This window comes from Acyrthosiphon pisum, chromosome A2 (genome assembly GCF_005508785.2).
Source record: "Acyrthosiphon pisum isolate AL4f chromosome A2, pea_aphid_22Mar2018_4r6ur, whole genome shotgun sequence".
NCBI lineage: Eukaryota > Metazoa > Arthropoda > Insecta > Hemiptera > Aphididae > Acyrthosiphon > Acyrthosiphon pisum.
The window spans coordinates 30669895-30693122 of record NC_042495.1 but is presented as its reverse complement, the minus strand read 5'-3'; the positions used below and the strand labels follow the sequence as shown (position 1 = coordinate 30693122).

Below are 23228 nucleotides of genomic sequence, written 5' to 3'. Positions count from 1 at the left end.
ATCGCACAGTTTTATGCAAAGCTGGGCATTAACGAGTCAAAAAGTTAAAGTTAAGTTAAAAAGTTTGTTTTATTTTAACATTTTAACTTAACTAGTTACTTTTGATTTTTCAGTAACTCAACTGTTAACTTACTAAATTTCTTTTTTAGTAAACGTGAAATCAACGAATTAATTTTTAATTTTGAGAAGTAAGTGTAAGTAGTAAGTATTTATAGTATAAGTATAGTTTAAGTATAAGTAAGTATTTTGTTTTTAAGTTTATTGTATTTCACTGTTTCAGTCTATTTCATGTTCATGTCAAAAAATATTTACCGTGAGTTGCTGAAAGTTAAAAATTTAAATCGTTCGAACTTATATTGAAATACTGTATAAAGTATAAACACTATTAAGTATAGTCCATAATTTAGTTTTGGGTTGAAAAAAAAATAAGTACGCTAGCGTCGTATAAACAAGTTAACATTTTTTTAACTTAATAGAAGGTTGACAGAAAGTGTGTATTAACTTTTAACTCAACTGAGTTAACCTATGGTTAAATTAACTTTTGACTTTTAATTATTGGTGCACATTAACTTAACTTAACTGAGTTAAAAAAAAAATCATTAACTCGACCAGGCTTGGACTTGTATGTATTATAATATGTACACTTATCGCGATAACTATTAACTAGGTATTATGTGCATTATGTAGATCTCGCGATTGTACGTTTTTTTTTGTTTCTAAAGCGATCGTGAACGTTATTATTTTATTATTGTCGGTCCGTGTTCGCCATAATAATATAATAATGGCACGTATTATTATTATTGCATTTTGCGTAAGCGAGTACATTACGAGCTTCCGATTAATTATTTTGTTATTGCGGCAGCTCGTCCCCGAGGGGAAACTCGTGATTTTCCCCAAGATTTGTATCGAAGTGCACAATTATAAGCAATTTTTACCGCAACACTTATAATGTGTATAACAGGACGATTCACCAAGCAAGGTCGCCTCCGTGGGGTGCAGATGAGCTTGCTCGGTGAATCACCCTGTATATCATCACGATACAAAAATCCGGTACGGAATCGAGAATGTACGTAGAAACTGCCATTTCAGTGCATGATTGTTGTACCGAGTGAGTTGCGCATTTTTTTTTTTATTTACGAAACGTGCGATCAGTTGCATAACGATTTCAAAATGTCGACATCGTTTTGGAATTTTGAGCGTATTCGTGTGGATGAGAAGGGACTTGCGGCCTAAAATATAATAACTGCAATATGTACCTTATAATATTATTAACTCACCTCCGGTTGCGGACGTTCAACAGTTATAATAATAATAATATGTCCTTTTAAAATGTAAACACGTTTCGCATTTGAGTCGACGCAAACCGTATAATAATAATAATATAATATCAGTACCTAACCTATCATACGACACCGACGTCGTGTTTGAGATGTGAAGTTATGCTCGGCCGACTGCTGCACGTACCTGTAACACAAATATGAAATAGAAAATTATTAGTTTATTCATCGTATTACCGTGCAGTATACCTGTATAGTGTATACTTAATATTATATTATTATTATTATTTTCGACTATATATTTTATTACGTTATATTATTATAGTTTTCGTGTGTCGGGGTATATATCGCTGCGTATATTATTGTAGACGTGGAAGAAAATAACACTTTCGCTATAGACTATCGCAGCTGCAGCGGTGTATAATAATAATAAAATATAGAAACATTATAGGTAGGTAGGTAATATATTTTGCGCGCGCTCCATATAAAACTATTACATTATTTACACGTCGCGGGCGTATATATATATATATATAACGGTAATACAGTAAATTATATTATTATATATAATACTATTACTATTATTAGGCACGTTTTACTGCCGCCGGAGAGCTCAATCAAATAAGTGCGATACACGTTTTGTTTTTACGGCGGGAAACCCGGAAAATTCGCACCCGCGGCGCATCCAATTCCCCACGGCACCGCATTATAATAATACTGCGAATAATATAATATATTATATATATATATACAGGTAGATAGATAGGTGGGTAGGTGGATCGAGTTCACGTCTTATTCGTCGGCTACATATATAATCATAACTGCTATGTGATGGTCCTGCAGCAGTGACCTGCCAAACGAGAGAAACGGATATTATCGAATACCGTCGATATATTATTATCATAATACCGCAGGTAAAATATACATAATATTATGATATGCGAAGCGATTCCGAGGAATTTTCATCAGTAAATTGATGTTATATTTGTTCACGATACAAACAGCCGTAACAGCGCAATATTTTTGGAAAAACCTATTTATTTTTCAAAAGCACGCGCGCTTACCTATCGACTGAGAAAATTGCTCGTCTAGTCCTTAAGCTACTGTCCAATTTATGAGAGAACCACCCTGTGGCCTGTATTATGATATGTATCTTAGACTCGCACTCATATATAATATTATGATTCTAATGATATTATATAGGAGACATTTCCCTAGGAGATTAACTTTTAAGTACGATAACACGCCATACAAAATTAAAAAAAAAATAATTTCATAACATAATATCTGAAATTGTATTTTAAAAATATTTCAACGCATTGTATGTATAATAATGTTGTACCTATGTGTCCAAAGAAACGTCGTACCTATTGGCATAATAAATTGATTTTATTGACATAATATACGTAGCGACTCCAAGTAGTTTTAGGTACATATTAACCGAGAAAATTACTGTCTAATCTGATGTAAAAATCACCCTGAGGGCTGTACCTATTACTCACAATTATGTAAAAATAATATGATACCTAGTGACATGTTTTGTTTTGAACTTTTAAGTACAATAACAAACCACTGAAAGTTCAACAAAAAAATGATTTTACAACACATAATATCGTATTTAAAATATTGGAAGTTTTCGACTTTAAAAATAATAATTTATTGTATATGCGCAGAAAGGTCATACCTACTTGTACTGACATAATTTACAATAATATAGGACAGATAAATACACGACATTGTAACCTACAGATGCATCAGTTGTATACCACGGTCGCGGTAGACACACAAATATTTACATATGACGTATACTCGAGCGTTCAGTCGATTCAAGTGCGAAGTGCTCGTGTAGTATGCTTATGTCTATTATATACAATATAATATATTATTTACACTGTGTAATTGCAATAAATTCGCAGTCGAGAGCCGTACACGACGCGAGCGGACCTCAACGGAGAGTATGGTTTGCTCCTCATTTGCATAATACCGCGATTACCACAACAACTATATGTAGGCATATTCGTTACAAGGATATAATATACTGTACACGATACCATTTTATTAAATATTTTATGATGGAAGACGAGTCGTAAACAATGACTGCGCGCTGGGATAAAACTACGTACGAGCACACGAAGGATAAGCAATAATATCATCATCGTCGTCATCGTCGTATTGTAACGATGCGAGAATGATGATAATTTTTAATAATATTATGCGATTCACACGCGAGTTAAGATGCGATTGTGGCCAAGGTTCGCACGGAATGATAAATATATAATATATTACCTAGGTAGGCATTATTATTAATATCGCGGACGGCTGTAATGTTATTACAAGAAAGCGGCTACGGTGATGGTATTACTATTCGAATAAAATAAAACCACTCGTACGCGATATTCCTATGTATCAGAGCAAAGACGTGGGCGAAATTAATGAAAACCGTTTACTGGAGTTGATTGAACAGAAAACTATTGTCAAATCAGAAACAGTTGAAGAAGAATAAAATATATTCAATTGGAAAATGATATTAACTCAATTCAGTTTGAAACAAGGTGAGTAACCGATATAATTTTTTGATTAGTACGAGGATCACATAAATGGTATTTTGCTTGTAATAATTTCATCAAGAGACACGACAGAAATAATATTATAGCAGAATTATATTGTTTTTTATTCAACATTTGTAAACGGATTTCGAATTCGGCTTGATAGATTATTTTTAAATTGACCTAAAAAATCCTAGTCATCCAGTCAGCGAATCTAGCCGAGTTCTCAAATTAATTAGACAATTAGGTAACTTCAGTCGAGTTTAAAACTTTTAAAAATCATACGGTCAACGGTGTATAATATAATATCGTATTCAATGGAAAGCTCGGTTCGTCCAACAAACCAAAGTCGAAAAAGAAAAGGCACGGACCGGGTTTCATTTCGGAAAACCAAAAGGGAAACCGTCGTGGTATACGATTTCCCGCAAAGGCAGACGATCGTTATCGTGACTCCGTCGGAACGCGCATCCATTCAATTTTAGATTTTCTTTTTTTTTTTCGAGTCTACCGACGAATTTAATTAGTTTGATGCATTTTTCGCGGAGCCGCTCCGTATAATATTATTACAGTAGTTATAAAATATATATTCGCATGACCTACGCGCGAGTTCGCATAAAGTCATAAGTGTACGAGTTTGAGTAATTAATTTTACGCGGTTTCGAATTCGAATGAACGAAACAAAAAATCGTTCGCCGTATTCTTGACCTCTTGACCTCTTGACTAATAATTTCTATATTTTAAATATGATGACCCCATCTGCGGGTCTTACCGTGTACAGCCACACACAATGATGCTGATAATAATAATAATATAATACACAATACGAGCAATTAGCACTAGGTACGCACTTATCCGCCAGTTGCTCTATAAAGGTATAACCGTACGCGGTACCCACGTCTCTCATTATCTTCGGTACGTCGACTGCCGCGGTCTGGGGTAACCACTCGCAGCAGCTTCCCGGGGGGGAGGTCTGGTCGTTTCCGGAATTTTAATTAAGTCGTATCTATCGTCTCTCCCTCAAAAGCGTCCAATCGGCGAAGCGCTCTCGTACGGCTAAGTCGCGTTCGTCTCGAGTCCTGCAGGACGGCGGGGCTTACGTCCAATTTCAGCTACCTATATGTGAGGCACGTGCCGATTACCGATCCGGCCAAATCCCGATCGTGCCGCCGCATCAAGCGTCCCACGACGACGACTTTTCCCCGACAACATGTACCTAATACGTATATATCAAACGCGATCACTATATATAAGCTCACTATTTATATTGCTATAACCCGCGACGAGGGACGAGGAAATCGGATTTCGGATCATTAGACTTGCAGCCGGAGTGCGCACGAAGGTGATTGCGTTCTCGATTTGAGAAAACAAAGCTCCTATGGAACGCTCATTTTATATATATATATACTTGTTAAAAAAATTACTATATATACGCACACGAGTACCCTTCGACATGATTTTGGTATTCCGGCAGTGTGTGGCGACGACGACGAGTGGGAAGAAAAAAGGTCGCGCTGTATATATAGATCGAATCGGTCGGGTGTGACGTGCTGAAAGAAGTGGGGGGGGGGGGGGCGAAGAAAGAAAAACGACGTGTGTGTATATAAAAAAACAAATTATATTGTGTGTGTACCAGAGAAAATAAAAGGGGGAAAAAAACACTTTTGGACCGACAATTGGCCGGCGGTCGATTTTACGGTTGTTAGACAACCGTATTAGCCGCCTTGGTAATCTTGAAAACGCGCGCATATTATTATTATTTTCTCCGCGAAAAGTGCCCCTCTCGATAATAATATACATTATATGAACTCGGGAGAAAAGAAAACTCTCGTTTAATGACATAATAATATGCGCTTCACATAATAATATACAGACTACAGAGGTACTTGCCGCGGGGTTTGTCGTATGTGACGTGCATGTTGTTATCACTCGCCCGTTCCAAGTTCGTATCGTAGACATCTGCACACGATAAAATTATTCGTCGGACAGACTTTCTGGCTGGCGTTTGGAAATATTTATCGGTTTTACTACTGTCGTCAGAGGGGCGAACGGGAAAACGAAACTGAACGAACTGAAGAAAAAATTAAGTCGAAATGGTCGACTAACGTGCTGAAAACAGGGTCGAAATGGAATTTGCAAAGGCGGCGATAAGTGCTGAGTACATGACGATAATATTATTCTGTGTGTGTGCGTCTCTCGCGGAGTAATTGCGTAGGTGTACCTACTTATCTACCTGTAAGTATGCGCAAAGGCCACTACTCGATTACCCCACGCGATTTCCATAATCTGCGGATTTCGCCCCATTGTTCGTTTAATGTCGAATTACATTATAATAATGTTATGCGGTCGCGTACAATGTACATGGCACAGGAATAGAGGGCCTTAGACCGCGTTTTTAATTACCGAACGTGAGTGGGGGCAGACCTAAATATATTAATATTATAATTTGTTAATAATTGCGAGTGTTTCATCGCGCAGTCGGCGACGGAACACGTGTCCCCCTGATTAGAGATTTAAAATTGAATAGACATTTTAAAATAAAATCGCGATCGGGCGAGTATATGCAAGAACGGATGTGGCGATATAAACAATGCTTACAGATTTCGTCGGCCTAACTCCATAATTCGCAAAGGTCGTATCTCAATCATTTATTAAAATGCTATTAAAATTCTTAAAATCATTACGTCGGAGATACGACAATATTTCTAATTATCGATTTCACCGAGGATAAAATGATAAAATTTTAGTTACGACTTTATCGTACGCACGATGCAGTTTTTTTCTTAATTTTAATCACCAATAATCCCGAAATCGAAAGAAGAGGAGTTATGCCCTTTATGACTTGGGCCGACGATAGGTACTATTTATTCGTCTAAACGAGTGAACTGGGGGAAAAACATGGCTTTTGGTTATCGCTGGGGAACGGTTTTTTTTTGTACCGTATCGCATGCCCGAACATATAATTATTGCAAAAATGATTGTTTTGCGGACTTATCTCCGTCGAATTATTATGAAACCGTTGTCGGTCGTTACGCGGTCTGTACATGGTTCATCGTTTTTTAGTGGCCTTTGACGGATACATTTTTTTTTCTCATTAAAAACGATAGATATCATATTCATTACAGAAAATATATAATTACACCACACCGCGGCTGCAGTCGTAATGAAACATAATCCTGTGTCATCCGCCGATACTTCTGCGTCGAGAAGACTTCCATTGACGTGGGTTGTATGTTCAAGTACCCATAAGACCCTTTGAAATTATTATTCAATACATAATAACTATCATAATAATACTATGCGGCGTAACATATATTATACGAGTGATAAAATATTCGACTTTGTTCTACGTACCTACACAATACTACGCACAATATAAGTATTGTACTAAACAAATGACGACGAACGTGATATATAATATTATTGAAAAACGCTAAGTTTGCATCGACGCGAATAATGTAACCACAATGCAATAAAATAACATATAAAATATAATCTGAAATAACACAATAGAGATCAACACGTTATACTATTAGTAAGAAGCGAAATGGAAATAATATACTCTTAAAAGGATATAGTATACTCGCTGTGTTATCTACATCTAACTAACACATAATAATATGCACCAAAGTATACGTCCATCGTTTCAAATGTCTTGTGTTGTTTTTTAGTTTTTATTTTTTAGTGTATTTAAAAAAGATCATCATAGTTCACTTAAAATTTAAGATATCGTAAGAAACCAACGACAGAACACATAATATGTTTATAATAAATATTATTATAATATGTCCATAAATTTAACTTTGATAATAGATCCATCAACTCTAATATTAATTAAGCGAACAACATAAAATTGGAACTGCTGGAAGCAAGGCTTAAAACCGATATTTGATACCGTTAAAAACTGAAATCGATACCGAAACCGAAAACAAAAAACCAATACCGGTAATCAAAACCGAAATCGAAATCGGAAAAATTCAAAACCAAAAACGAAATCAGAAAAAATAAATACCGATATCCAAAATCGAAATAAAAATCGGAAAAAATGAATACCGATATCCGAAGCTGAAATCGGAGCCAGAAAAAATATTAACGGTTTCCAGCCCTGGCTGGAAGTAAATTTTGGTATTCCCAGTGTGGACCCGGCGGCTATCTTCCTGTATGCGCTCTACCCCAGATTGCGGTCTACCTGCGATTATTGGACGATTGTTGTATGCGCTCTACTATAAAATTTATATCTTTATTGTTGAATGGTAATAAAGATTAGAACTCTCTTTTTCTACATCATATCATATTTTTTGATCGTATAATATTAGTCGTTGGGTTTATGCGTTAGTAAGACGGAGACAACACATGCGACGTCTCATTAAGAGTCAATCAATCTGTTGTTTTAGACGTTCTGTACATAATAGCACACACAATACAAGCATTATAATACAAACATATCGACGAACGTGATATTAAATTATAATATAAACGCTAAGGTTTCATCGACGCATATTACAACCACAAGGTAATATTAATATAATATGTCATTTAAAATATAATATGTAACAATAAATAAGAGATCAACATGTGGCGTAGGTACCATTAGTATGAAATATCGCACTAATAATTCCACCATAGGGTCAGTGATAAATGCAAATAATTAAGTTTTTGGTACCAACTACCTAGGTACTAAAATAACTATATTCGTGTCTATTATGTTATCATAATATATTTTTAAGCTAAACAGCACACTATTTCCATTTAGCCGTCGAAGTTTATAGCAAAGTGACGTGTTATCTCGAAAACTATTATCAAATATATTTTAACAGAACAACGAACGATTAAAACGGAATAGACGAAAATAGAATATAAATTTAAAAATGTATTATTAGCACGTCTTGTCATATTTCAAAAAACTACAAAAACCAAAGCATTAAAATATTATGACGAAAGAACCGACACTCAAATAACAAACCCCCCCCCCCCCCCACCGGAGTGATTTCAATATTCTGATATACGCAATATAATTAATGTTGTACGAATGTCTTTGTTCACCACCGACTTCCTTAAACACTGTCCTTAAAAATACACCACCGACTTAAAACGCATGACGTGTCAACCGAGGCGAGGATGACAATATATTTTTCAGCGGGCAGTTTTCCCGAGACGAGGACTAATAGGTAGGCCGTTCGGATTACCCGGACGCGACAAAACAAACGTAACAGATGGATTTCGGGGGACGCCTATTATTCATTCTATTTATTTATTTATATACATTTCTATGTTTTTTTTCGGTTTCAGGTCGTATACGGTTATATCTCATGATATTATTATATATTGTGTTGCGCCATGCCTATATACGCGTATGAGATAATATTATATATAGAAAGAAAGACAAAATGTATGTGCGCGTTTTATATCCGTCGGGTGGCCTCGGCCGTTTTTAACATGGAGAAAAACCCATTTTCTTCGTTTTTTTTTTTTTGTTTTATGATTTATTATTGTTTCTTGTATGGTCGTCATCGTCGTTGGACGATCGTATGAAGTTGCGGACTCTCGAGAAAACACCTTTTTATAATAAAAATAATAATAACGACTCGCGACGACGACAATATATTATCGGAGTCCGCTGCAGCGGGTGAGCCGATGCACTGCAGCGGAGAGCGCGGTCGCTTTGAAACGTTTTTTTTTCATAAACCGACCGTTCGCTCGGTCGGTTGGATCGTACCTGCGATATATTTTTATATTATTTCTGCGGTTTTTGTTTGTATAATAATATAATATTTTTGTCAAAAACCAGAGAGACAGCATACGTTTCCATTAGCATATTATTATTATGCCTTTCGGCCGTCATGTTATATACGGACCGCATCTCCTAAACATGTGATCGAATCCGACGCGTTTCCATGAGGGTTTTTTTAAAAATTTAAAACATTTCAATTTTATGTCGAGTATCAAAGCCTGGGCAAGTTAATGATAATTATTAATTTAGTTAAGTTTTTATAGAAAACGTTTTAAATAGTTTAAAGTTAACAGTTATCCTTTTTTAACTCAGTTAAGTTAAAAGTTATATGAAAACTAACAATAAACTAAATAACTTAAATTAAGGTATTATTATTTTCTTTTTTTTAATAAATAAATAGCCACTAATTTGGTTTAAAATAATAAAAAGTAAATGTTTATGTATCATCAATAATAATTTTATTACTTGTTTTTTTATAAATTAACTTAGCTTGAATTTGATTAAAAATAACTCGTTATTTATTAAGTTTATATCAATAGAAATCAGTTTAGTTAAAAATTGTGTTAATGGATGTTAAAGAATTGTAAAAAGTTAAGTTAAAATTAACTTAACTTTAACTTTTTAACTCGCTTATGCCCAGGTTTACCACGGTACCAGCTAAATAATTAAAATAAATCGAGAATCAACCGCTAAGCAAAAGACCACGTTCGTTTCGCAAATTTGGTATTGAAAATCCACCGTCACACGATAGGTACACGCGTTTATTTATTATTCGTATAATATCGATCGACGATCAAAAAAACACGTATCTAACACGACCATTATATTATTACGCGTTTATCACGAAATATTTTCCGAGTACTCACCCGGGCTTAACATGTACACCCGCGATACGGCTGTGTCGTTTTCACATAAGCACAACGAACGGAAGATCGTCGAAAACGCGGTTTATCGCGCCATTTTCAAAACCATAAATAACGTAACCGCGCTCACAACAATAATAATATATGCGTTATATTGCATATAGGTGGGTAAGTACGTCTGTCGGTTTTGTTCGCCAAACCCGCGTGTACACCTATAACGGGAATATATTATTATTGTCAGTCGTCCGCATACCGACGACGACGACGACGTAACGTATGCGTTTTTTATTCAAATCGTCGTTGTTGATGTATTATTTTTTAATTCGAGTTTTCTCCTCACGAGTCTCGCGATCGTTTACCGACTTTTGATCCCACGTGACATGTCGCATACATAATATTATTATTACGATGCCGACGTGTTTCTATATTCGGCGAAGGTCACTACCGCACGAGAATCCTCGTAATGTGTTGAAGTATGCCCAGAAACAAAACTTTCAATATAAATGTTCTCATACTCGTATCATGGTAGTGAGGAATAATTAAATGTAGGTACCAGCTGAAATGGCGATGGGCGAAATAAAACAGTCACCCCCATCGCACGACCTCAGCCAACCTTGTACCCTCCGATTGCTACGATATCGTCTACTATCGGAGTGGGTCAGAGCGTCGCGTCTGGGCACGACGATAATAATAATATTATATTACGAACACTGAAAACTTTGCACTAAAAACGGAACCGGAAACGACGGCGTTTCGGAGATGCGTGGCAGATAAGAGCTCGGTCTCGGAAACTCTAAGAAAAACAACAGCTCCGATCGTCCCCCCAGGCCAGCGACTGTACCTCCGACGACGATGTATATTACAATATTGTGGCGCGTTTAACAATAACGATATTATAATACCTAATATTATATATTTTATCCGTCGCGTCGATGAGAGTGGAGAACAAAACGTTATATTGTGTGTATCAAAGAAAGAATATACGACAGTATAGTGCCGTACGCTCGCGACGGTCGATTTATCGCGCACTTCCCCCCACACACCACCCCTACATCCCTAAGCCCTGAAGATATACGACAATTCTGATGCTCCACGTATAATATATATAATATAAGTATCGTGATCGTAAAAGTTTTTAAGAAACGAATATGTACCCGGAGGAGTTAATATTGCGGGCGCCAGATGTGTCCCGAACCCTCGTCCCGCAACCCGCCACAGACCTACACCCACACCTACACCCACACCCACACACCACCCATCCCTCACGCTCACTGGCGCGATTTTAAACGCCAAAGTCTACCGCCGTTCTCAGACCACGCATACCGCGCCCCGGGTATCCTGGGGTCCACGGTGGCGCCGCGGCTGCCGTTTGAGACAACGACGCGTCCTCCCCGTGCGGTGACAGACCATACTCGACACCTACTGCGCATGCTCAACACGTTATTATTATTATTGCTACATCTATTATGTCCATCGTCGCGACGACACCGAAAAATCCCACGTGTGCCAAATTTGCGATCTCGAAACTTGCGATTGTGTTATGAGGTAACCATTTTTATTGATAGGATTTACATCTAACCATCAACATCACACACCACACAACTTTTGAGAAATGATAATATTTTGTGAATATTCTAAAGTGCTTGAATAATGAACATTTGACTAATAATATATTATAAATATTTTATTCTCATTATGACAAAATATTGTTCTATAATCTATATGATTGCATAAAAATGTTGACTTAATATTTTTACAAAGTTTCCGAAAAAATGTATTATGAAAATATATGATAAAATGTTTTGAAAATGTTTTTTTATAAATATTTTCTAACTATTTACGCAACTTTTTAAATTATTTTGACAACTTTTATATTCTTGAAAATATTTTTACCATAGGTAGTTACTAGTTAGGAAATATTCTATGCTGTGTGTGACCATGTTTTCGGTAACCATCACTATAATAGTCAATTGAATCGAATCGCTCTACTCTTAGAGGTTTTTTTTAAGAACAACTGCAAATATTAACATCATTGGACAAACTGTACGACACGCACTGTGATATAAAAAACGCAATCGTGTGTTCTAAATAGTATTATTGCGTTACTTCAACAATATATACGAAGGTTTTTTTACTTAGTATTTTGAAAAATCATTGCAGTCGCCTAATTATTTACTACCTGATAACATTTTAATAATTGTGACGTAATAGACAAACAAATTATAACACAAACACCTGTGTATGATTAGATTTTAATTTCTATTGATACGATTTACATCTAACTGCCAATATTATTATATCGCTCGATGTCTTCGATAACCACCACCGCCACCACCACCTCAACTCTTTAGTAAATCGGCTCGACCCGCTAAAAAGTATTACACAATAATAGAATAATAGATAATTTTGTATGTAGTACGATGGTTATAGGAACGGTCTCGTATTGTGATCGCGTCGTTTATTGACGTGTGCGGTCAATGTCGATGTTTCAGAACAAATCGAAAGGAAATCGGATTATTGATATGCACATAACGCAGCCACGACAGTCGTTAAATTAATGTTATACGTTGTACAGCTGTCAACGTCAGTGTCGTAGGATAAGTATTGTTATGGGTCGCTAGAAGTCAAGACCTGTCGGGTGTAGTACAGTGGGTATAGGTGGGTACTTACTCTTGACCCGCGCAGTAAACCTTAAAATATTATGCCAAATTTTCAAGGCCCGGTGCCAGTTATATATTATTATTATTATTATTATGCAGGCACCTACCTACCTACCTACGCGCGTGTCAGCGGGTATCGCGTATTATTCAACAAGTGGCGATTGCGTTTATGCGCGAAGAATTTGATTTAGTGTTGCGCCAAAATAATGTCCTCTAATCAATCATAAAACGTGCGTACGATGATATTATGAGTAATACAAAAAAAATCGTTTAAGCGGTATAATAGATATCATCTTATATTATGCAAAAATAATTTCAACTTAAGGACGTTTGAAATAATAATAATAATATTATTAATGGTAATTCTCGTATTTCAATAACACTAAAAAATTCGAGATCTCGTAATATTTATTTTTACGCGGGCCGCGGTTTCACGGATTAATATATTATTATTATTATTATTATTATTATTATATTATTATATAAGTATATATGAATTTATTATTTTTTCTCGGCCAAAGTCAGGTTATACTACGGCAGCTATATCAAGACTTCCGGATAGCACATATTGTATGCAATCCGCTATAGGTTGGATTGAGTATAAACGACAAACTTGGTATGACTTTGAACCTTTGGAGATAGAAATAATTATACGCTTACAATTTATACGTACGCATTTCGTGGGACTAACGGGGGATGCAACAGAGCTTGCTTGGTAAATCAACCTGTATATCACGATACGAAAATCTAGTACGGAATATAGAATGTATGTAGAAACTGCCATTTCAGTGCGTGATTGCATCGAGTGAGTTGCGCATTTTTTAATTTTATTTTTACGAAACGTGCGATTAATTGCACAACGATTTCAAAACGTCGGAATCGTTTTGGAATTTTGGGCGTATTTGTTTGGACCAGAATGGACTTGCGGCCTAAAATATAATAACTACAATATTTTAAAATACGTATCTGGGTTTGAAACGGTAAATATTTTTTTCCTATTTTGATTTTGGTTTCAGATACTTATCAGTATTTATTTTTTCCGATTTTAATTTCGGTTTCGGATATCGGTATTTATTTTTCCTGATTTCGTTTTCGGTTTTGAATACCGTTTCTTATATTTTTAGATTTCGATTTCAATTTTGATTACCGGTATTGATTTTTTTCGATTTTGTTTTCGGTTTTGGTATCGATTTCGGTTTTTAACGGTTTTAACCAGTATTAAAAATCGGTATCAAATTTAGATTTCAAGCCCTGAATTACGTAGGTACCTTATATTAATATCTCACATCTAGTTGCGGACGTTCAACAGTAATAATAATAATAATAATAATAATAATATGTCCGTTTAAAATGTAAACACGTTTCGCGTTTGACCGACGGAATAATGTTTGACGGAAAATAAAACGCTACCTATTTAAAAGTCGACGCAATCCCTTTCAATGATAATAATATTATATCAGTTTACCTATAATACGACACCAACGTCATCTTATGAAATTTCATTCAGTCGACTGCTGCACGTACCTGTAACACAAAAACGAATAGAAAATTATTAATTAATTTATCGAATTTTATATTATATTATTATTATTTTCTACTAAATATTTTATTTTGTTATATTATTATAGTTTTAAAGTGTTAGTATATATCGCTGCTTATATTGTTGTAGATGTGGAAAAAAATAACACTTTCGCTGTAGACTCCCAGCTGCAGCGGTGTATAATAATAATAAAATATACAAATATAGGTATAGTTATATAGGCGTGAATTTTCTATAACTGATAACATTTTACTGCTCTCTTATCACAAGCTAGTCTCACGAGAAACGCCAGGCGAAATGGCTAGGTATAATGATATAATAATATAATCGAACGTGTCTCACTGACAGATCAACTAAACAGTCGTGGCTCGAGGCTTGCAATTTTCACTGTACCTTCGCACCAAGGCTAGGGAAGTTAATTATTTTAACTCAGATAAGTTCAGTTAATATGCATCATCAATAAAAAAAAGTAAAAAGTAAATTTGATTTTTGGTTGCCTCGGTTGAACTACGAGTATAAGTTAATGCACACTTTTTTTTTGAACCTTTCATACATTATAAAACCAAATTATAGACTATATATTAATATTATAATGTTTATACTTTATATGATATTTCCTATGTATCTAATAAGTTATATAATGAGGTATCTAATTCATTTGATATGAAAACGAACTAGATAACTGATACAGCGTGGATATTAAATAACGCATTGAATAAAGTTCGAATCAAAAAGAGTTGGCATTTTTAACTTAAGACTGTATCAGCTATTAAAAATAAAACAAATCGTAAAAACACCGTTTGGAACAGTATATTTGTAACAATTGTAGATGTCATCTCGTATTATTAAAAAAAAATTTCGACTAGGGACGTTTGAAAAATAATGATTTTTAATGGCTATATTCTCGTATTTCAATAAGACCAAAAAATTCGAAATTTCGCGTGTACGAAATATATTATAATATTCCTCTTTACCACGGCCAGTTTGACGGATTAATAATATGTTATTATAAATCGTTATGATAATAATATTTTTGTCGAATCCTCTCGCTCGAGTATCTTATGTCACCGGCCGGAACAGGTCGTCGCGGAATATTTATTACTCTCCACGATATTATTATTATTATTATTATTATTATTATCATTATCGTACACCGTTTCTAAGTCGTATTCGAGTCAAACTTAGTTTCACTACGACTTCATAAATATTATGCATAATATTAAACAGGAGTGGTTTTATTAAAATGGTCTTTACAGTCGTTTCACGTATTTATTTATTCATACGACGAGACACAACAACAACTACAACAACTACTATATAATAATATGAATCTATGAATAATTAGAAAAGTTGTGTTACGAAACACTTTTACGACGATATGATAAGACGGCCATAATACCATAGTAGGTACATAACATTATTATTATATTCGGTACGCGCATTATTACAGTATTGTTGTAGTGTGTCGTAAAAAGAAAAAGGCGAGAGATGCAAAAAAAAATGAGACCTAAGCGAATTCTGACCCTCCGAATACCGGACACTCTCGGTCTCCGATGTTTCGAGGTGTCCGTCGGGAGAGTCTTTTTTTGCGAATAGTTTTTTTCGTTATAGTGCATAAGAATCCTCCGAAATACCTCTGATAAAAAGCGGTTGTTTACAATTTTTATTATTAATATTGCCACGACCCATGTTTCACGATAATACATATAATAATAATTGATAATTTACGTACAATATCCGCACAACGTTGTCTACGCACAGTTATGCGGTTCGGGTCGTACCGGATTCTTCAAGACAATTATATTATTGTTATATTATTAAGATTTTTCGAATACTCGGAAGTCGATCAAAATCCTACCGTAATTTCTAGGTATTTTCGAACATCCTTCGTCCTCCCCGATGCGAAATCGCGTGCAACGAATATTATTTCTACTCATCCGGATTTTCCGGAAGTTAAATTTTTGTGTCTGCCGAAGGTCCGTCGGGGATATTCATTAAAGTATATATTATATATAATATTATACAATATCAGTTGAAGTTTAAGCAAGCGATATGAATTTTATGAAATTGAACGCATTGTATCTTTATAATTCTAACTACCGGTTGATTCAACTTTTAATACGAGACACTTATTATTTAAAGACGATTTTGAAAATATTTTTTTTCACGGTTTTAAGTTATTTTTTTCAAAAAAAATTAAACCAAATTTAGAAATTTTGATTTATGAGTTATGAGTATTTAAAGTTTAGACGAGCGGATTAGAGTTAACCCACAAAATGTTGGCCCACTACTCGTTCTCAATTCAACTTTTACGTACCGAAAAACTTAAAAAATATTCTGCTTTAGAATACAAAACTGACACTGTTCAAAAAGTAAGCAACTTAAAAACAATAACGATAAAACCTATTATTATTAAAAAATATTTTATTTTTTAAAAAACCTTTTTCACGGCTTTCTAGTCATATTAATGCTTTTTGAAAAAACGATTTGTTCACAATAAAAGCGCATCGCTTGAAGGTGTAATGTGTATGAAAATAACTTTAAATTATAATAGTTTTGTGGTCCCACTTCAAAGCTTCTTTGTGCAACCAATATAATATGACATATTGTAAAAATATGTTAATTTAAATTCAACGACGATTTGTTTGGTTACAATTGTTGTGCACATTTTCGTTACCTTAAAACTATCGGTGGTCGGTTATTGCGCAATCGATAGTCACATTAAATTATTTTGTTACCACGGCTACCGTAAATTGCGCCTATAACGATGTTATTCTCAAGGTACAAAACGCATAACTTACAAATATATTATGTTTCGCAAGTTCTACAGTATTGTTATTTATATCGTTAAAACGGATGTGCTGTGGGAAAAAATAATTTAATGCGTAATAATATTTTTAATAACAGTACGGCGGTGGCTCGAGGATTCTCATTAATTAAATTAAATTAAATTAAAACGTGGGCTGAAATAGCACATAAAAATACAATTAATGCGTTGCGTTAGACTTGCCAACTCAAACAAACGTTTATTTGCTCGGACGTTACGTAAGCTCGACTATATAGGTACTTTTAAAATTGTTCTAAAATAATATTATAATGGTTCGTTCGTATCGAGAAATATCGTAACGACACTTAAAACTCCGAGAAATCGGGTTTAGACCAACAATATGATTGTGATCCTGTTATACCTAGGTATAATAACATTGCGATATTGACGCGCTCTAAATTCTAATAATTAATATACATTTTATTTTACAATTCATATTTAATCAAAACGTTTTAATTTCATTTGACGGTGCATTTTATTATATTCCGTTCCGGAAAATCGATAAAAAAAAATCAGATTTATCGATTAATAATAATTGTTTAAACTCCTGTGCAGCCGAGGATAATCGAATTGCGAGAAACTTAGAAACTATTTTGCGAGTTATGCGCAAACGTTAATTTTAGGTTTTACAATAACTATTATAATCTTGAGGTGTTTCACTCGAATATAATATTTTTATCGAATCTCACGACCTTCTCCCCGTGAACGCTAATTCCCGCTTTTGTTATTTTAACGTTTACACTTTATTTATTAATTAATTACAAATTATCACATTGTACTGGTATTAGTCGTGTGTGTGTGTGGGACAAAAATACTTTAGAAAGTTTAGGGAAAGAAAATTACTATCGTATACGATATTCCAAAAAGTAGGTTAGATCGTCGGGTTGTACACAAACTGGAATAAATATTAAATTTGGAATTAAAACTATTTCAGAGTGTTACAGAATTAAATACTAAAGGATATTACTTATACTGAAATCGCACGTTATTATAAACTCGACAATATTTAGAACGACTTAGCCAATCGCAAGTATCAACAGGTATACGTCGGACATGTCGGTAGATGATAAGTTTCGTGTCAACTAGTCGAATTCGAGGAATTGTCACGAAAGCTTCAGTGGGTCAATTTTTAATTCGAACGAACTGGAGGTAACTATATAGGCACTTGTATCATGTGCCGATGAACACTTAAATTATTTACGATGAGATTATGAAATACTTTATAACTGAGACAAATCACCTTTTATAAGTTAAGTTATACGTGGTAATTAGTAAGTAATACAACTCACTGTCCAAATTATATAATTATTACTAAAACAAAAAGTATAATTAATTACAACGATATAATATAATATTATCCCACTGGCGCCTAATTAGTTTTTGTGTTTTGTAATTATAACTACCTAGTGTCCATTAAAATGGTCAAAATCTTTACACCCCAATAATGGCCCTATGGTCTTTTTATAACTTTGTAATTGTATCTGCCCAATGTCCATTCGAATGGACTTTTGTTTTTAGTTTATGTTTTTTTTTTTTTATTATTATTATTATTGTTCGACTTTTTGTACCCCCTAATTAACTATTGTACCAGTTAATAGTTTCAAACATTTTGTTTGAAATACATTAATTCTATTGTGTTTATTAAACGTACCTACCTATTATATATTATTTTTTTTATCTCGCCTGTACGTACAACCATTATTTTGAGCCTTTTCCGAGATAAATAATGTTAAATACGATCATAGAAATTAAATAGTGTTTTAATAAAAATTAAAACCATCATCATAACCGTCAAACCGATTGATATTGATTTATGTTATAATATCTCTGCAGCAACGATTGGTTTGAGTTGCAATAATAATTACCACTACAGGTGGCCTAAGAATAATGCTGATAAACGATGACCTTCATATTTAAGGATTTTGTAAGTACATTAACTTGTCGATTTCTTCTAGTTTTTAGTGAAATACACTTATCATTATGTTTTCTTCGATCCGTTTCTATCCCGACACATATAATATATGGTTGTGTGAAATAATAATGTATAATATTACCTAACGCGTTGGATGTATAATCATGTTTGTTTGTGCGTAAACCAGTTGACGGCGAAAACGGCGGCGGCGGCCTAAGTATATATTTTAATAACTGTCATTAAGTCGAAAACACACACATTTTAAGTGAAATACGACGTAAGAAATAAATTAATTTTTGAAAGTAAAAGCGACGCGCGTGAGCAAGACAAAGTGTAGGTAATATTTCTATTGTAAATATGTCGCAGGTTTTTTATTTTAATTTATTATCAATATAATGTTTTATAATATTATTATACTCAGCGGTGGCGCGCTGGTGTTTTGATTAAACTCACACTAATAATAGTAATATCTCGTCTGTACGTATTATAACGATAACAATAATAATAATAATAACGATAATAATATTATAACGTAGAAGCGGCAATAGTACTATCATAGTAGAAGCAGTAAAGTAATAACAATAATAATAATCATAATAATAATGAGTTGGGTCCAGACTTTAATTACGCAGGCCTCGAGGTTTTCCGGTCGGCCTGCAAACTTAATTGACTATCCGGAAAACGGTTTCGGCGACGACGACGACGACGACGACGACGGAGGCAGTTTGCGAATAATGAAATTTATCAGACTACTTGAACGGACGACTTAGCCGAGAGGGGCCCTTCAAAACCTCATTCGACCATCGTCGAAATATTTGCATGCTCCAACCTAGGGTTATGAGTAGAGCCCGGATTTATATGCATTTAAAAAGTGTCAAATATGATGCAAATATGCAAGGAAAAAGTGGCTCAATATGCAATTATATGCCATATTATGTTAAACATTATGAAACGTTATTTTTTTTAAAAAAAAAAAAACAAATTTTTACACCAAGGAAAGTAGTACCTACTAGATATTCTATCATAAACAAAAGAATATTTAAATGGTTAAACATTTAAACTTTAAAAACCAAAATGCAATATTTTATTAATCTTCATTTTTTCATATTTTAAATTGTTCAAATATCTACAACACTCAGAAAACTTAAAAAAGAATAAAAAAAAAATAAAACCATCTATAAATATTATTCGTTCTAAAAAAAAATTGTAAAATTGAGTTACTGCCTTATTCGTTACGAACATCGAAGTAAGAACATATTATGTCGAAATGCAGGTGTATGTGAATTATTTTTGTTAATATAATATTATCCATACGTGCTCCGATATCATGCAGTGTTTCAAAAATGACAATATTTTAAGAATATTCTTGTAAAAGACCCTGTCAACGATTTTTTTCTCTAAAATAGGCAATTTAATAAAAACCCATTAAATATGCATATTATATGCACTTATGAACCAATATGCAATTATCCTCTAAATATGCAAAATATGCAATATACAATTTGGTGTTTAAATTCAGTGTGAGATGAACCGTGGACATTTTAGAACCCCCTAGACGTGCATACACTTAGTAAAAACATGCAAATGCATATAAATCCGAGCTCTAGTTATGAGTGTGAAATATTTCACATGAAATTTTCACTTTGAAATATTTCAATACAACATTGAAACATATTTTCTTTTAAAGTCTGTTTTTTGGTGTGTCATAAAATCATCACTAGATAGTCTTACTGATTTTATATCTTATACCCTATTTCTCATAAATATTTAACTCCGGATCATGATATAAAGAAGATATTATATATATAAGATAGAAATGTATTATTTAATTTGTATAATGTACTGTGTAAGATATATTTCTACAATATTTTTCACTAACACTTAACTAAGTAGATGTATTTACAGCACTTGTACTATTTCGTTTTTTTATATTTTATTAATATTAAATATTTCAATAAAATTAATTTTTTGAAATTTGAGAATATGTGCGTGAATAACGCAACGCTCGTTACACGCACATCGTAAACATGTACCTAGTATGCGGTTACAGTAATATCATCGTAAATATTCGTTGCCATGGTGAGCCAGGTACACCCGTGAGATATTATGTTCATAACCTTTGCGTAGAGGGTGAAATATCTGCAAACGGACATCGATAATTGGACGGGAAAAGCGAATTCGATTTCCGGAAAAACTGGGCAAAAAGTGTTATGACTGCGTGCGCGAACATTTGGATCTCGGTGAGCAGCGGCGAGTGGAGGTAGAGGCAAGTGGCCCTCACGGAGACGTTGACAGGAGTGCACGGCAGACTCACAGAATGGGTGGTGGGTGATGGGGGAGGGTTTAAAATGGTGGATACTATTGCTACTCTTGACTTCCGAACGGTCATCCATCGCTCGAGTTTATGTGCATGTGCGCGCGTGCGGATAAAACGTTTCTCAAAACTCGGTCAAGAGGAATGGGTAGAGATAAGGTATACAGCGGCCGAATACGTACGGATGGACGTCGAGAAACGTTTTGTTCCGATCGTAAAAATTCTCGTATTGGGTGGGGGGGGGGTATTTTTAGCCCGTGAAAGATTAAATTAATGTATACCGTTATATTAAATCGTCGTTGTTTGTTCAAAAATGAAATTTTCAAACACCATTGAACCGAAAACGTCAATAAAATATTATCGTCGAAGAGCACATTGAACGGGAGCACGCTGTTACAGGTTTTTCGATTTTTTGGCTACCACGTAACTGGTGAATAAAGTACCTACCTACTAATAACGACAACAATATTATTTTCTAAAATGGTATTCACGAGAGTCAGAAACATTCCTGAACACTAGAAATATTGGATTAGAACATGTAATATTAGTCTTAAAAACGTTCAGATCAGTTTTTTTTTCAACTAGGAGACAGCTTCTAAAAAATTCGAATAAAATATTATGTTTACTCGGCCGAATCTCTCTGTGCAAACTGTGACTTAACTCTTACTGATAATGAATGGGTCTTAGAAAAATTGCAAGAAACAAAAATAATTTAAATCCGCATTGAATTTACAGTCTTGTGTCGATATTGTAAATATACGAACAAATTCAATAATAAAATTTAAAACTAAAAGAAAAAGAAAATTTGCGGGAACACGAGAACTATAATCTGACGACGCTAGTCGATTTCCAAAAATAAAAATAGTATAGATAATCGTTAAAAACCTTTTTAATTTATTAAAAAAAATTCCCGAAAACTACTCTTGGAAGAATTTTGAACAGTTGACGTGTTTCTGTCACAGCGAGGAGTCGACCGGCGAAACTTCAAACTTAAATTTTGTCTACGTGTCACTATACTACACACGTCACGAAACTCGTGATGCATTCGTGAAGACTGCAGACACTAAACTCGGGTGACGGAGTACTCTCATAATCATTCGCAGATAGTAATAATAATTTATGTAGGTATGACAGTTGTACATCCGTAATGTATATCCGTAATGGGCATAATGACATTGTGGCGTGGGAGGGAAAAGATTCACACTGCGCCTCACTAAACCCATCCCGGCTAGCTGCTAATATAACGAATGACGCGTGCGGTTCGGTTTTAATCAAAAATGCACATTACGAGACATCGGCGGCGGCGGCTCGAACTGTTTACGAATTCACGACTTACGATTGTAACAATAGTAATAATAATATCGAGATATCGCATGAATTATTCGTGGCATATCATTGTGTCACGTGCACACGAAATATTGTGCTGTACATATTATAATATTATGCGAGAGAGTCTGTTGTAGTTGTACCACAATGGCCCTACAACGCATCAGTGCATTAATATTGCATACACAGTGCGCCGTGCATTAGTTAGACGGGGCGGCGGCCCGAGAAGAAAATC

At 34.4% G+C, this 23228-nt stretch overlaps 1 protein-coding gene across 3 annotated transcripts in view; it reads right to left on the bottom strand.

Moving 5' to 3' along the window:
• Positions 1 to 23228, bottom strand: part of LOC100159263 (flocculation protein FLO11) — a 127528-nt gene that overhangs the window by 68379 nt on the left and 35921 nt on the right. Inside the window, exon 2 of one of the 3 annotated variants that reach the window (XM_029490697.1) lies at positions 1400 to 1464. The exons of the other annotated variants lie outside the window; for them this stretch is intronic. The gene's annotated coding sequence lies outside the window, so the exon portion shown is untranslated. The remainder of the gene's footprint in view (positions 1 to 1399; positions 1465 to 23228) is intronic. 3 annotated transcript variants of the gene reach the window in all.